Source organism: Arachis ipaensis, chromosome B8 (genome assembly GCF_059453495.1).
Source record: "Arachis ipaensis isolate K30076 ecotype BB chromosome B8, ASM5945349v1, whole genome shotgun sequence".
Lineage (NCBI taxonomy): Eukaryota > Viridiplantae > Streptophyta > Magnoliopsida > Fabales > Fabaceae > Arachis > Arachis ipaensis.
In genome coordinates, this window is record NC_142443.1 from 100197937 (window position 1) to 100209343 (window position 11407).

Here is an 11407-nt window from a genome sequence, read left to right on the forward strand (position 1 = left end):
CGAAATAAAATTGAAAAAGAAACGATCATACCATGGTGGGTTGTCTCCCACCTAGCACTTTTAGTTAAAGTCCTTAAGTTGGATATTTGATGAGCTTCCTGTTATGGTGGCTTGTGTTTCAATTCATCCAAAAATCTCCACCAATGTTTGGAATTCCAGTAGCCTCCGGGATCCCAAACTAGGCGCAGAAAGCCTTCAAGCAGGTTAAAGCAAGTAACAAGGCCCCAAGAGTGTTGATTTCTAGACTGAATTCCGGGGTCCCAAACCTTGCTTTTGCACCCGTCTTCTTGTTGGTCATCATGATTTTATCCGGGTGGTACGCAATTTAAATTCTCACTGAGACATCCAAATAGCTTCCTAGACCTATTCAATTGAGCTCTACACCAACCTTTGCGTTTAAACTTAAAGCTTCCAACCATAATGAACCTTGCAGGACAATTCTTACCACTGACCATCTTCCTCTTATTCTTAATGCCATCACAAAGAGCTCTAAGTTGACCATCCGTCTCTAGTAGCCCATATTCAAGTGGGAAAGTAAAGGTCAAGGATGAGAATTTTACCCACTTGAATGTTGTGTTGGATGGTAATGGCCTTGGGGGAGGTGTCTCTAATGAACTTGCAAGCTCCACTTCCTTGTGCTCTTCTTTGACATCTTCCACCTCTTTTCAAGCTTCTTCAATTTCAACCTCTTCCTCTTAGTAGCTTTCTTCCAATCCAATCTCTTCTTCATTGCTCACCAAGGGCATGGGAGGTTGTGCCTCTTTTTCTTGAATATCCATCTCTTGATCAACCTTTTCCAAGTCTTCAACCAGGGTATGCCTTGGAGGTTGTACACCCTCCTCAACAACAAATTCAAACTCCTTAGAAGGGGGTTCTATGACTAAGCTTTCCCATGGAGGTTCCGCATCTCTTAAGTCTTCGACCACTTCTTCCTCTTTAACGATTACGGCTTCCTCTAATTGTTCCAATACAAGGTCATGTTGTTCATTGTCCACCGGAGTTTCTAGCTTCTCCTTCATGCTGCGTTCTTCAGTAGATTCTCCACATGAAGCCATGGGAGTTCCTTGAGTGTCCAAATGTCGGGAGTCTAGTCGGCTTATCGCTTGGCCCAGTTGTTGAATGGTTGCATTGAGTTGATCTATTGTCTCCTTGAAACGATCCTTTGACTCTTGTTGCACTCGGCTATCATAAGTAGGATCATAGTGCTCTAAGATTGATGGATATGGAGATGGTGAATATTGAGGTGGTGGTTCTTGGGAGTAATTGGGTTGTAATTGGGGTGGTTCTATATATGGTTCATATGGCTCATAAGGTGGTTGGTATGGTGGTTGAGGGTTAGGGTCATATGGAGGTGAATGGCGGAAAGGGGCTTGTGAATATGGTGGTCCAAAGTCATGTTGAAGAGGGGGTACATAAGTATATGGTGGGGCTTGTTGGTAACTATAAGGGGTCCACCATAGTCATCATCTTGGTGCGCATCACAGAATGGTTGCTGGTTATAGTGCATTGGAGGGGGTGATGCACGGAAACTTGTCTCTCAACAATTTTCCTTCGGCAAGTATACCGAATTGTCGTCAAGTAAAAACTCACAATAGAGTGAGGTCGAATCCCACAAGGATTGATTGGTCAAGCAACTTTAATTGGAAGAATGTTCTAGTTAAGCTAAGCAGAATTTGGTTTGACAAGTGCAGGAAATTAAATGGCGGGAAAGTAAATAGCAAAAAATGTAAATGCTGGAAGTAAAGAGCTGAAAATAAATGGCGGAAAGTAAATTGCAGAATTGTAAATGGGAATGGGGAAGATGCTCATAAAAGTAAATTACAGAAATTAAAGAGAATGGGTAAGATCAGAATGGGGAATTCATTGGGTTTAGGAGATGTTGCATTCTCCGGATCAAGTTCATTTTCATCTCTTCCTCAATCAATGCGTTCATTGATCTCCTTGGCAATCTTAAGTGATCGAATTACAATTCCTTGTAATTCAATCTCTCAAATCTTGAGCCAATTCCTTGGTCAATTGCTCATGAGAAGAGATGAAGTATGGTCACTGATTATACCACATGCATTCCCAAATCAAGTGTTGGTAGAATTATAGTCACCATATCCTTCCAACCCCAATTTGGTCCAACATGAGAAAGCATTTCTAGCATGATCTCTTCATTCCTCTTCCAAGGTTCAAAAGAGATCCAAGTATAAATAGTTTCTTTTCCAAGATAACTACCCAATTAGATGAAGATTGAAAGCTTTCTAGTAAAATCAAGAGAAAAGATAAAAGAAGAGTAATGAAAACTAATATTGATCCATCAAATTACAACAGAGCTCCCTAACCCAATGAAAGGGTTTAGTTATTCATAGCTCTGGAAATGGAAAACAGAGATGGAAAATACATTATGAAAAGTAGACTAGAAGTGCAGAGAAAGTAAAAGTATATAGAGAGTAGTTCTCTCATTTCCAACCCCCCCCAAAAGGCTTTTTATCTAATTCAAAACTACCCCTATATATACTACTCTTCTGATCTTCTAGTTGGTTCTTCAAGTCTTAGATATGGGCCTTTGGATCTTGAGTTTGAAGCAGTTACCCTCTTCAGTGGGCTTAGCTTTACTTGCAGAGAGAAAGTGTGAAGTAGGCAGGTTGTTTAGCTCAGGACGTTAGTGGCGTTAACATTAAGTGAGAGTGTGGACTCGAGAACGTTAGTGACAATTACCTTTTTCACTAACGTTCCTATCCAAGGTTGATCCACATTAACTTCAACGTTAGTGACACCAGCGTGACCATTAACGTTGCCTCTTGGTCCTTCGCACACATTATTGGGACTCACCTTTTCCAATAACATTGAGAGTCCTCCCTTCCCCTACGTTAGAGTCCACGTTAACTTAGTTAACGTGGCTCTTAATGTAAGCTTGTCAATCCTTCGAGAACGTTAGTGACACTTACCTTTGTGACTAACGTTCCTAGATGCCCCTACTCCCCATGTTAGAATCCACGTTAACTAAGTTAACGTGGCTTCTAACGTGGTGATGATAGCCATCTCCAACGTTAGTGACAAAGGTGAATGTCACTAACATTGGCTCATCATCCTTCCCTCCACGTTAGCTTCCACGTTAACTAAGTTAACGTGGCTCATATTGGTTCATTGTGGCTCCTTCCAACGTTAGTGACAAAGGTGAGTGTCACTAACGTTGGCGATTGTTTGCTTTCTCTACGTTAGCTTCCACGTTAACTAAGTTAACGTGGGAGTTAACGTAGCTCAAAGTGGCTTAGTACAACGTTAGTGACAATGGTGAGTGTCACTAACGTTGGCCATTCTTTTGCTTCCCAACGTTAGAGTCCACGTTAACTAAGTTAACGTGGAAGCTAACGTGGCCAATATGAGCTTGGTCCAACGTTAGTGACAAAGGTGAGTGTCACTAACGTTGGCTCCACTTTCTTTCTTCCACGTTAGAGTTCACGTTAACTTAGTTAACGTGACTCTTAACATGGGCTATGATGGCTTCGAGGACGTTATTGGCGATTACTTTTCTCATTAACGTTGCAAGCTAGCTCCCATTCCACGTTAGTGGTCACGTTAGTTAGACTAACGTGGCTGCTAACGTGGTTCTTTCTTGCTTCCTTTGTCCTGAAATCAAGCAATAAAGTGCATCAAAGTTCTAATCCACATCATGAGACATGCATCATCTAATTTGTCATATAATTCATGCATAATTCTCATAAAATCATGTAAAGTGCACCATGTTTGTAAGAATCAAGATGTAAGTGAAATTCTACCCAAAACTTGCTTATTTCCTAAGAAAATGCATGAAACTATCCTAAAACAGTAAAGAAAAGGTCAGTGGAACTGGCCAAAATGCCCCGGCATCACAACACCAAACTTAAAGCTTGCTTCTCCCTAAGCAAGAATTGGAACAAGAGAATGATGAATGAAATGCCAAGAGAAATGAGTTATTATTGTGGAAGTTATGTCTTTGGTTTTATGGTGGTTTCATGCATAGCAACTTAGGTTCATTCCTTCACTGGCTTTCAGACCTTTATCATGTCCCTGAATACTCACTTGACTGCACCTTATGAAACTTTTATTCATTGATCCTTTTTGTCATTTCAGGGCTTATTTATGTTCTTAGACTAGGTGCTCTGTGAGGGGGCGACTCTTTAAGATAAGCTTTCAGCCAGCACTCCCGAACTAGTTGGTTCAAGGTGCTAGGTGTTAAGGCACCCCTACGGACTTACTTCCTCAAGTCTCTTTCCCCCATACATACACACCACAGGCACATGGTTTGTTATTTTCTTTTTTTGAGACCTTGGTGTTCAGCACCTCTTTGGGTTACTAAGTGTTCTGTAGCAAGGGTTACTCTTGATAGTGGACTTTCAGCTGATAATCCCGGGTTAGTTAACCCAAGTTACCAAGTGATAAGGCACCCCTAAGAGCTTATTCATCCAAGTAAATCCCTTACACAAGAGCACCACAGACATATCCCTCAAGATTCAAACCCTTGGTGCCTAGCCTTATTTCTTACTCTTTTTCTTTTATTCTTTAATTTTCATTTTTCTTTTTCTTTTCTTATTGGGATCTTGTTATTCAGCTAGTCTCATGGGGTGTGTTTCAAGCATATGATTCAGGACAGATAGTTGCCTTCCCACCTTATCGGTGAACCAACTTAGCTAATCTATTACCACACCACAAAATTAGGAACTTACTCCACAATATGGATTCCACTCTGGTCTTTGATAACACACATTCTCTTTTTATTTGATTAAAAAGGGACAAGCATACAAATAAGCAATGTACGAATGCAGTGACATGAAGACTAGCAAGCATAGACCTAAGCAATGAAAAACTTAAAGGCATAATTCAAAATCCTAACTACCATGGAACATGTTCTATTTCATACATGATTTTCCTTATTTAAAGCTTGAAAAATTATGGATCAAAGAGGGAACTCCACCACCTTTTACTCATGGAGTTTCCCATGCTCTTCCTCTTGCTTGACTTCTTGGTGTTTTTCTTGAGTGCTTGTACTCCCACTTTCCTTGCCTTTTCCAATCAATTTCTTCCAAAAACCAGCATCTTCCATCTTTTTTTTCAGTGTTTCCTTCTGCTGTTTCACCTTCTGCTGTTTCACCTTCCTTTCCTCTTGTTCTGTGAAATCTTTTTGGACCTCATCATACCTAGGGATTGCAGAGTGTAGATTATGCATATGACTAGACATATAGTTCAACTTAGCTTGGGTGTTTATGTTGAACTCCTCCCTATGTAGTTGCCGTCCTTCATTAAGTACACTGAACTCATTGAATGCCTTCGTCTGAGCTAGCTGGCGTTGGTTGAGTTCTTGAAGGCACTTGTCTTGACGTTCTTGCCTTTCAGACACTTGATTGATGGCTTGAGTGAGCTGGGAATAATGTTCTATTTGCTGTTTCTGCCACTCCCCTTGTTGATTCATCCAATTAGAAAGGAGCTCTTCTTGACGATCCATCCTTTGAGCTTGAATGTGCAGTTGTTGTTCCTGTCCCTCCATATAACTCCTTGCTAGTTCCTCAATGGCTCCATGAATGTGATTCAAGTTTATGTTGGTTGGGTCATAATATTCTCTTTGTTGGTGTTCTTCCTGATGAGACTCTTCTTGGTGTGCTCCTCCTTTTGGTTTTGGCTTTCCTATGTGAGGTCTTCTTTGTTGTTGGGCTGGTGTCACATAAGTTAGACGCTGAAACGTAATTAGCCTCCCAGGATTTAACCAATCTGGGTTGCTATCCTCGTAGATAACCTTGGCCTTCATGCACAGTCTGAGGATAGTGCTGGGGTACCAAAGCCTGGCACCCGAATCAATCTTCTCAGCTGACTCTTGAATCCCCTCAGCTATAAGTTCGTGCACATTGATATTTCCACCTTGTACTAAGCAATGTACTATAGTAGCTCGAGTGACGTTGACCTCAGAATTATTCGCTGCTGGGAGGATAGATCTCCTAACGAGTTCAAACCATCCCTTGGCTTCAGGGATGAGGTCTCCTCTCTTGATGAACCTGGGTCTCTTATCTGCATACCTTTCCCAGTCAGCTCCTAGAACACATATGTCATTCACAATTTGTTCGAGTTCATCATCGTCAGGGCTCTTGCTTACTCTTGCTTGATAACCAAGCTCATTAAAATGTGGTGATTTCAACTGAAGAGTTCTTGTTATAGCATTGGGGCTGAAGTCCACCTCTCTCCCTCTTACGTAACTTTTGAAGGTGGGGGCCTTGGTTTTGTCTTCTCTGACCACATTTGCATAGAACTCTTTGATGAGGTTTGCATTTATCTTCCCCTCCGGGTTCGTCAGCCTTTGCCAACCCCTTTGTTCAATCTTCTCTCGAATCTGTGGGCACTTATCCTCGTCAATTTGGAATGTTAACTCAGGCAGTATCTTCTTGAGCTTTATCCGTTCAAATTCGAGTTCATGGAATGCAGTTTTGAATCTCCTCTCATCAAAAGGAATGCTTTCTACTGGTTCCTTCCTCTTTTACCTCTTGGAGCTTGATGATGCCATGAGTCTGGGTTGATGTGTGAAGAGGATGGAAGGTACGGAGAGATGAAGAATTCGGTTGGTTAGGACAAGGTGTGATGAAGGGGTTTTGATGACAAAGGTGTGTAGTGTGAGGAATGGGAATTGGAATGTGAAGGAAAGTATGGACTAGGACTCACTTATATAGGGAAGTGGTAAGTGAATGAAAGGTTTGTATTGATGGAGTGATTGTGTGATGAACGGATGGGGTTTAGCATGGGGTGAGCACAAGGATCACCAACTTTATGATGGGATTAGTTCAGTTTCCAAGCTTGTTCTTCTTCCAATGTTGCATGGCAACCATTCCCAATGCATTTTCCCTTGAGACACGTGTGAATTACTCCCTTTTTGTGGTGGCCGAATCTTCCTTTCAATTGTCATCAATTTTCCTACAAAACAAGAAAAGAAAAAATGTAATTATTAATTGTGTGGATAGTGGCGGTAAAATAAAAAAAATGGAAGCAACTACCACCTTTTTTTATAGTTTTTGTTTATAACTGACTAAGTAGTATTCATGAATGCCAACCAACTGATTAACTGAATGTGTCCGTGTATGCAACATTGGTGACACCATAGGTGACACCACCAAAATTAGTTTGTGGCCATGTGATGTAAGATTTTTGTTCAGGGCTCTAAGAGTAACATCATAATTATGCTCTCTTAATATGTCTTGAACACCAAACTTGTTCTTTACTATATGCTGCATAAAAGGATTCATTCAAGTGTATGGCAGGGTTAGTTTGGAATTCATGAACCTTGCATTATTAACTCTTCTAAAAGCATGTAAAACATGGGTTGCCTCCTATGAAGCGCTTCTTTAGCGTCACTAGCTTGACGTTTTTTCCTTTGTCAGGGTGGCTGGTAGTGCTTCAAATCCTCCCCCCTTGCAGTAAATCTATCTCCATTGGCTTCATCAAGGATCTCCACATGTTCTAGGGAGAGAACTCTGTTGATGGTAAAAACCTTAGGTAGCTGAGATGGGATGGTAGGGAGATCGGGGGGAATGACTGGGAAGTAACCTGAGATTACTTTATCCCCTAGAGAGAAGTCCTCTGTAGGGATCTTCTTGTTCCTCCACCTCCTTGGTACTTTCTTCTTTGTTCCTTTTGATGTTGCCTTACTCTTTGTGACCTCCTCTTCCAGGGAGATTTTGTTGCTGGCCTCATATAATTCTGGTGGTTTAGGTTCCTCTTGATTTTCCTTGAGCTGTGACAGCTGCTGATTGCCTTGTTCATCAACTAAGGGTGTTCCCAGATGTGCTGGTTGTGCTTCAGTGCTTGTGTCTTCTATTAGTATCTCACTGTGATCTTTGCTTGGTTCTTTGTTCTCTTGATCTTTTTCTTTTGAGGGCTTGAAAACATTGAAAGTGAGTTGTTCATCATGAATCCTCAAAATTAGCTCCCCTCGCTCCACATCTATAAGTGCTCTGGCTGTAGCTAGGAATGGTCTTCCCAATATGATTGAGTGGAGGTGACTCTCTTCCATGTCCAAGATGACAAATTCTGTGGGCAGGAAGTATTTCCCAACCTTCACCAGCACATTTTCAACCACTCTTACTGCTTGTTTTTGAGTTTTGTCAGCCAGCCTAATAACTACATCTGTGGGTATTATCTCATTGATCTGCAGCCTCTTCACAAGGGATAAAGGCATTAAGTTTATGCTTGCTCCCAAATCGCAGAGTCCTTTATCAAACATTGTTTCTCCTATGGCACAGGGGATGTAGAAACTTCCTGGGTCCTTCCTCTTTGTAGGCAGCTCTAGTTGAATGAGAGCACTACACTCCTTATTCATCACTATTGTTTGTCCTCCCTTGAGTGAGCTTTTCTTTGTCAGCATCTCCTTCATATACTTAATGTATGAGGGCATTTGTTGGAGGGCCTTGATGAATGGTATGTTTACATGGAGAGATGCAAACATGTCAAGAAATCTCGAGTATAGTCTCTTCTCTACACAGCCATTTAGTAATTGGGGAAAGGGTACATAGAGTCTCAGCAGCTCCTTCTGTGTCAGCTCCTTCTGTGTAATTGTGGTTTCTTGATGATTCTCCCCCTGCTTTCCTGCTAAAGTATCTTCTTGTTGTTCTAATGGGTTGTTCAGCTCTTCCTCAGTTTCCTTATTACTTATAGTGACCATCTTGCAATCTTCCTATCTAACTTTCTTTGCTTCACCTCTCGGATTTTTCTCTGTGTCACTTGGGAAGCTATCAGTAGGTTTGGGAATCTGCTCGGAGAGGTATCCCACTTGAAATTCCAGCCTCTTGATGGTGTCTCCTTGATTCTTGATATTGGCTCGCACTTCTTCCTTGAACACCTTATTGTCTTGAATCTCCTTGCATATGCCCTCAAGTAGAGTCTCAATTCTAGAGAGTCTGTCATCAGATGTTGGTGGGTTGGGATTGGAGTGATGAGAAGGGTTGTTTTGGTTTTGGTATTGATGTGGAGAGGTGTTGTTAGGGTGGTGTTGATATGATCTCTGTGTGGAATGTTGGTGAGCTGCATGGTTGTTGGGGTTGTGACGTCTCTGATCTTGGCTTTGATCTTGTTGATTTTTCCACCCAAAGTTTGGGTGATTCCTCCAACCAGGATTGTAGGTCTTGGAATATGGATCATGGGTCTGCCTGGGTGAGTTTCCAATGTAGTTGGCTTATTCTTGCTCATCCTCTGTCTCTGCATTCACTCCTTCTTGGGTCGCTGATGAGGTGGTGATTGCTGCTACTTGGTTCCTCTCCATCTTCTTGGTGAGGTCAGCCAGCTGCTTGGTAATGAGCTTGTTTTGGGCCAGCAGTGCATCTACATTGTTTAGCTCTATCACTCCTCTAGTGTTGCCTCTTTCGGAAGCATAGAAGTAGTCATTCTCTACTACAGTCTCAATAACATCTATGGCTTCTTCAATGGTCTTCTTCTTGTTCAGAGATCCCCCAGATGAATGGTCTATTGCCTTCTTTGATTCATAAGAAAGGCCTTCATAGAAAATGTGTAGCTGCACCCATTCATTGAACATATCTGGTGGACACCTTCTTGTCAGGTCCTTAAACCTCTCCCATGCTTCATATAGAGTCTCACCATCTTGCTACCAGAAGGTTTGCACCTCAGCTCTCAGCCTATTGATCCGTTGAGGAGGATAGAATCTTGCCAAGAACTTGTTCACCACCTCTTCCCAGGTTTCTAAACTCTCCTTTGGAAAGGACTCTAGCCATTTAGATGCCTTGTCCTTGAGTGAGAAGGAAAATAAAAGTAGTCTATAGGTGTCCAGATGAACACCATTAGACTTCACAGTATCACATATCCTTAGGAAGGTGGTTAGATGTTGATTGGGGTCTTCTTGGACGCCTTCTCCGAATGAACAATTGTTCTGAACAAGGGTGATGAGCTGTGGCTTTAGTTCAAAGTTGTTGGCATGTATGGTTGGCCTTTGGATGCTACTTCCGCAATTTCCTGGGTTTGGATTGATGTACGAACCTAGAACCCTTCTCTCTTACCCAGCCTGATTTGCTGAACCTTCTCGGCCATGGTTGTGAGCCTCTTCTTCATGATGGTTCTCCATATTCTCATCCATATCTGGTTCAAAGTACTCCTCCTCTTCCTCAGCACCAACTACTCTCTTTCCTCTTGCTTCCCTCCTTAATCTAAGGAAGGTCCTCTCAGGTTCAGAATCAAAAGAAGTTGAAGCCCCGCTTCTTCTCCCTGTCATACAACCAACAAGGCACAAGCAAGGAAATAGATGCAGAAAGTAATTTCTACAGAAATACTATTAGTGTGAGTGATGCAATATATCAAACAGTTAGTGGGTTAGTGGACTGAATTGTAAACAACTAAGAAAATGGGTAGGGGAAGGGGAAGAAAATAACTGAACAGAAAGTAAATTACTCAATTGAACTTAAATCAAACAAAAAGAAAAATGCTCAATCTAGTTATCCTCCAATTTAATCATTTTTGATACAAAATCAATCCCCGGCAATGGCGCCATAAACTTGATGCACGGAAACTTGTCTCTCAACAATTTTCCTTCGGCAAGTATACCGAATTGTCGTCAAGTAAAAACTCACAATAGAGTGAGGTCGAATCCCACAGGGATTGATTGGTCAAGCAACTTTAATTGGAAGAATGTTCTAGTTAAGCTAAGCAGAATTTGGTTTGAGAAGTGCAGGAAATTAAATGGCGGGAAAATAAATAGCAGAAAATGTAAATGCTGGAAGTAAAGAGCTGAAAATAAATGGCGGAAAGTAAATTGCAGAATTGTAAATGGGAATGGGGAAGATGCTCATAAAAGTAAATTGCAAAAATTAAAGAGAATGGGTAAGATCAGAATGGGGAATTCATTAGGTTTAGGAGATGTTGCATTCTCTGGATCAAGTTCATTTTCATCTCTTCCTCAATCAATGCGTTCATTGATCTCCTTGGCAATCTTAAGTGATCGAATTACAATTCCTTGTAATTCAATCTCTCAAATCTTGATCAATAGCCAATTCCTTGGTCAATTGCTCATGAGAAGAGATGAAGTATGGTCACTGATTATACCACATGCATTCCCAAATCAAGTGTTGGTAGAATTATAGTCACCATATCCTTCCAACCCCAATTTGGTCTAACATGATAAAGTATTTCTAGCATGATCTCTTCATTCCTCTTCCAAGGTTCAAAAGAGATCTAAGTATGAATAGCTTCTTTTCCAAGATAACTACCCAATTGGATGAAGATTGAAAGCTTTCTAGTAAAATCAAGAGAAAAGATAAAAGAAGAGTAATGAAAACTAATATTGATCCATCAAATTACAACAGAGCTCCCTAACCCAATGAAAGAGCTTTAGTTGTTCATAGCTCTGGAAATGGAAAACAGAGATGGAAAATACATTATGAAAAGTAGACTAGAAGTGCAGAGA

At 41.2% G+C, this 11407-nt stretch overlaps 1 pseudogene; it reads right to left on the reverse strand.

Annotated features, from left to right (window-relative positions):
* Positions 1–4945: 4945 nt before the first annotated feature.
* On the reverse strand, positions 4946–6514 carry LOC148549006 (uncharacterized; annotated as a pseudogene).
* Between the last annotated feature and the right edge of the window lie 4893 nt (positions 6515–11407).